The 6,000-nt window shown below is 40.2% G+C and overlaps 1 protein-coding gene and 1 pseudogene across 1 annotated transcript in view; both read left to right on the top strand.

Annotated features, from left to right (window-relative positions):
* The window catches only part of BRAF (B-Raf proto-oncogene, serine/threonine kinase), a 152,403-nt gene that overhangs the window by 44,796 nt on the left and 101,607 nt on the right, over positions 1 to 6,000 (top strand). The window lies entirely within an intron of this gene.
* On the top strand, positions 1,333 to 3,022 carry LOC105756600 (proteasome subunit alpha type-2 pseudogene; annotated as a pseudogene).

The following is a 6,000-nucleotide window of genomic DNA, read 5'->3' on the forward strand; positions in this document are numbered from 1 at the left end:
TTTCCCTCAGAGCCTTTGGTATTTTATTATCCTTTGATTTTTGTGTATTTTACCAGGATTTGTCTAACTTTGTATTTTCTATCATTATTCTTTCTTTTTCTAAAAAGGAACTTTGAATATGATTGCTCTTATATTTATCTCTCTTCTTTGTTTTTTTTTTTTTTTTTGCTTAAGGAGAAATTGTTATTTTTTAAAAGTATTATTAAATTTTCTTAGGTCCATTTTATTCTCATAAAATTTCTCTTCGATGGATAGGATCATCTGGATCTGTACTCTGTGATACTAAACTTTACTCTCATGATTTTGGCTCTTTCATTTTGCTTTATATTCATGAGTCCTTATTGACTTCTCCAAATTACCATTCAGATTTCAGCTATACTGATTTTGCTGCTTAACTCTTCTATTAGGTTTATTCAACAAAGATACTTTTAATTACAACAGTGTTACTCTATGCAATTTATTTATTTATTTTTAATGGATACGGTTCCTCTAGATACTAGTTGCTGCCGAGTCGATTCTCATTTATGACAACTCCATATGCGTCAGAGTAGAGCTCTGTTTCATAGAGTTTTCAATGGCTGGTTTTTCTGAAGTAGATTGCCAGGCCTTCCAAGACACCTCTGGGTGGACGTGAATCTCCAGCCTTTCGGTTAGCAGTCAAGCGCATTAACTGTTTGCAAGCTAGGGACTCCCCTCTAGAGTGGTGTTGGTGGTGTTAGTTGCCATTCAGTCAGCTCTTACTCATGGCAACCTTATATGTAAGACCATATGTGTAACACAATGAAATGTTGTTTGGTCCTACACCGTCTCCAAGATCTTTGATGTGTTTGAGCCCATTGTTTGGCTGTTGTGTCAGTCTGTCTCAGTGAGGGTTTCCCTCATTTCAGTGACCCCTCTACCTTACCAAACAGGTCCTTTTCTAGCGATTGGTCTTTCCTGTTGACATGTCCAAAAGGAAGCAAGATGAAGTCCTTCCACCCTCACTTCCAAGGAGTTTTCTGGTTGCATTTCTTCTAAGATTGACTTGTCTGTTCTTCTGGCGGTCCATGAATAGTCAATATTCTTTGCCAACACCACAATTCAAATGCATCAATTCTTCTGTCTTCTTCTTTCATTTTCCAGCTTTCACATGTATATGAGGCGATTGAAAAGACCACAGCTTGAGTAGGTGTACCTTAGTCATCAAAGTGGCATCCTTGCTTTTATAGAAGCCAAAAAAAAGAACCCATTGCTGTCAAGTCAATTCCAGCTCGTAGCGACCCTGTAGGATAGAGCAGAACTGCCCCATAGGGTTTCCAAGGCTGTAAATCTTTATGGAAGCAGACTGCCACGTCTTTCTCACCTGGAGCAGCTGGTGGGTTTGAACCACTGACCTTTCGATTGGCAGCCAGGCACTTAACCACTGCACCACCAGGGCTCTTTGTTGCTTTTGTATAGCAGTATCTAAATATAAGTTTCTGGCTTTGGCTCTCCAAGTAAAGATGGCAGAGCATGACTACAACTTTTCGCTAACAACATTCAGCCCATCTGGTAAACTTGCCCAGATCAAATATGCTTTGGCTGCTGTAGCTGGAGAAACCCCCTCAGTGGGAATTAAAGCTGCAAATGGTGTAGTGTTAGCAACTGAAAAGCAACAGAAGTCTATTCTGTATGACGAGCTAAGTGTACACAAAGTGGAACCAGTCACCAAGTGTGTAGGTTTGGTGTACAGTGACATGGGCCCAGATTAGAGAGCAGTTGTACACAGAGCTCGGAAACTAGCTCAGCAGTACTATCTTGTTTACCAAGATCATTCCCACAGTACAGCTGGTACAGAGGGTAGCTTCTGTGATGGAAGAATACACCCAGTCTGGTGGTATACGTCCATTTGGAGTTTCTTTACTTATTTGTGGTTGGAATGAGGGATGACCTTATTTATTTCAGTCAGATCCATTTGGACTTACTTTGCCTGGAAAGCCACAGCAATGGGAAAGAACTATGTGAATGGGAAAACTTTCCTAGAGAAAAGATACAATGAAGATCTAGAACTTGAAGATGCCACCCATACAGCCAACTTAACCCTAAAGGAAAGCTTTGAAGGGCAAAGGACAAAAGATAACATAGAAGGTGGAATCTGCAATGAAGCTGGATTTAGAAGGCTTACTCCAACTGAAGTTAAGGATTACTTGGCTGCCATAGATTAATAATGAAGTGACCGAATAATCTGGTATTTCAGATAATCTACCTACTTAAACATGTTTATGTTTTGTTTTGCAGACTTTTTGCATACTTATTTCTACATAGTTTAATGGACTGATATTTTTAAAATGACACAAATCATAACAAACTGTTAAATCCAATAAATAAATAAATATAACTTCCTGTAATGGTGGAAATGTTATCTGTGATGCCTAGAACAATAAACCAGTAGCTACCTGTGTCTGTTGGGCACTGAAAATGTGGCCCGTGAGACTGAGGAACTGAATTTTATATTTTATTTAATGTTAATTAATTAAAATCTAAATAACTTCATATGTCTAATGGCTACTACCACTTTGGATAATACAGCTCTAGAACTTTAGAATACTTAAACTTACTTGCCTTTGAAACATTTCTGTTTCCTGCATTTTCTCAATTTCTTCATACTTAGGTTCATTTGCTTTTTCAATTACATGTCTTTCTTCTATGCTCTTGGGTTTTTTTAAATGTCTAGTAGTGAAGCTAAAAATGATCAACATTGGTAGCTAGAGTGGGCTTCCTCAAAGCTTAAATGAGTTAGTTTCCTCTGGAGACAATGGATATTGAATACTGGAATCTGTGAATCTGGAGTAGTGAGCTAGGCAGTCTTTGTGTTGGGGAATATGGCTTTCTCTTCTTGGATATATGTGTGTGTGAGATCTGTGTCATTTTTGGTGGCTAGAATTTACTACAAGTAATTCTTTCTCAGAAAGGGCCAGTCCCTGGAGAAGGACATCATGCTTGGTAAAGTAGAGGATTGTCTTAGTTACCTAGTGCTGCTATAACAGAAATACCGCAAATGGAGGGTTTTAACAAACAGAAATTTATTCTCTCATAGTCTAGGAGGCTGGAAGTCTGAATTCAGGGTGCCAACTCTAGGGGAAGGCTTTCTGTCTCTGTTGGTTCTGGGGGAAGGTCCTTGTCATCAGTCTTCCCTTGGTCTAGGAGCTTCTCAGGGCAGGAACTCCAGGGCCAAAGGACACACTCTGCTCCTGGCACTGCTTTCATGGTGGTATGAGGTCCCCCATCTCTGCTTGCTTTCTGTCTTTTATATCTCAGAAGAGATTGACTTAAGACATATCCCAGTCTTGTAGATTGAGTCATGCCTCAATAACATAACTGTCGCTAATCCTGCCTCATAAACATCATAGCAGTAGGATTTACAACGCATAGAAAAATCACATTAGATGACAAAATGGTGGACAGTCACACCATACTGGGAATCATGGCCTAGCCAAGCGGACACATATTTTTGGGGGACACGGTTCAATCTATGACAAGCATCAGCAAAGAAGAGGAAGACCCTCCATGAAATGGATTGATACAGTGGCTGCGGCAATGGCCTCAAGTATAGCAACAATTGTGAGGATGGCGCAGGACTGGGCAGTGTTTCGTTGTCTTGTACATAGGGTCTCTATGAGTCAGCCAACTCAACGGCACTTAACAACAATTCTCTTTCTGGCCCTAGTGTCCAAGCAGACTTCCCTAAGGCTGATTACTTCTTTTCCCCCACTCCTCAAGTTTAGACCCAGCCAGATACAAATATTTGAGGGCTAACAGTGAGGAATTCTTGAAATTGTTATTTCTGTCTAAAACCAAAAGGAGACTTTATGGGAAGTATACTATTCATCATACCTATTCAATCTGTATGCTGAGCAAATAATCCGAGAAGCTGGGCTGTATGAAGAGGAACACAGCATCACGACTGGAGAAAGACTCACTAAAAACTTGCGATATGCAGATGACACAGCCTTGCTTTCTGAAAGTGAAGAGGACTTGAAGCACTTACTGATGACGATCAAAGGTCACAACCTTCAGTATGGATTACCCCTCAACATAAAGAAAACAAAAATCCTCACACCTAGACCAATAAGAAATATCATGATAAATGGAGAAGATATTGAAGTCGTCAAGTATTTCATTTTACTTGGATCCACAATCACATAGGGTATTTTCTTTCCACCTTTCATTTGTCGGTGTCCCTGTGTGTTAGCTTCCTTTTCTTCTAGTAGAGAGAGACTTTTCCCAGTGATGGAGAACACGGCTGTAAGCCCCAGATTAATTTGCTTCTACTTATGTGACTGTAGAGTCAAGAAAGCTTATATGACAGGAATATTTTTGGGAAAGAATCTCATTGGTATGGCTGGGATCATATGCCCACATGACCCAGTTGCCCTGGCCAGTAGGATGAAGTATGTGATTGGCCCAGCCTGTATAACATGCCCTTCCTGTGGCCAGAATTATCACCAGAAGTTAAGTGTTACAGAATCATTAGAACCACCCTAATTTATAATTTTTTCTTTTATAGGTAGTGTTTTTACTTCCTAATTCCTCCTCTCTTCTTTTATCATCCATTGGAAGAGAAGAAAACCCAGCATAAAATTGTAAATCCTTCAATTTTTTAGTCGATTGTTAGAATTGAAAAATATATCCCAGATTTTTTATGACAGTTTTGTTCATTTCTAGATGAATGAGGATAAGTAATCATCATTGTGTTTGAGACTTAGGGATTTCTTGTTCCCATTTAAATCTGTATTAGTTTCTCTACAGTGAGATCTCATCTCACTCCAACAAGGCTAGCATTAATCCAAAAAACACAAAATAATAAATGCTGGAGAGGTTGTGGAGAGACTGGAACACTTACACACTGTTGGTGGGAATGTAAAATGGTACATCCACTTTGGAAATTGATTTGTCGCTTCCTTAAAAAGCTAGAAATAGAAGTATCATACAATCCAGCTATCCCGCTCCTTGGAATGTATCGTAGAGAAATAAGAGCTGTCTCACAAACAGATACATGCACACCCATGTTCATTGCAGCACTGTTCACAATAGCAAAAAGATGGAAACAACCTAGGTGCCCATCAACGGACGAATGGATAAACAAATTATGATAAATCCACACAATGGAATACTACGCAGCAATAAAGAACAACGATGAAGCTGTGAAACATCTTATAACATGGAGCAATCTGGAGGGCATTATGCTGAGTGAATTTAGTCAGTCACAGAAGGACAAATATTGTATAAGACCTCTATTATAAGAACTCAAGAATAAGGTTTAAACAGAAGAAAACATTCTTTGATGGTTAGGAGGGTGGGGAGGGATGGGGAGGGTTATTTACTAACTAGATAGTAGGTAAGAATTATCTTAGGTGAAGGGAGGGACAGCACACACTACAGGGGAAGTCAGCACACCTGGAGTAAACCAAAGCTAAGAAGTTTCCTGAATACAGTCAAACACTTTGAGAGACAGAGTAGCAGGGGTAGGGGTCTGGGGACCATGCTTTCAGGGGACATCTAGGTCAATTGGCATAACAAAGTTTATTAAGAAATGTTCTGCATCCTACTTTGCTGAGTGGCGTCTGGGGTCTTAAAAGCTTGCAAGCAGCCATCTAAGATGCATCAGCTGGTCCCAACCACCTGGAGTAAAGGAGAATGAAGAATACGAAAGACACAAGGAAAGTGTTAGCCCAAAAGACAGAAAGGGCCAAATAAACTAGAGGTTTCATCAGCCTGAGACGAGAAGGACTAGATGCCTGGCTACCACCAATGACCGCCCTGACAGAGAACACAACAGAGAGTCCCTGATGGAGCAGGAGAAAGGTGGGGTGCAGAACTCAAATTCTAGTAAGAAGACCAGACCTAATGGTCTGACTGAAACTGGAGGAACCCCAGAAATCATGGCCCCCGGATTCTCTATCAGCCCAGAACTAAAACAATTTCCGAGGCCAACTCTTCAGACAGGGATTGGACTGGACTGTGGGACATAAAGTGATACTC

This window comes from Trichechus manatus, unplaced genomic scaffold (assembly GCF_000243295.1).
Source record: "Trichechus manatus latirostris isolate Lorelei unplaced genomic scaffold, TriManLat1.0 scaffold00093, whole genome shotgun sequence".
Classification (NCBI taxonomy): Eukaryota; Metazoa; Chordata; class Mammalia; order Sirenia; family Trichechidae; genus Trichechus; species Trichechus manatus.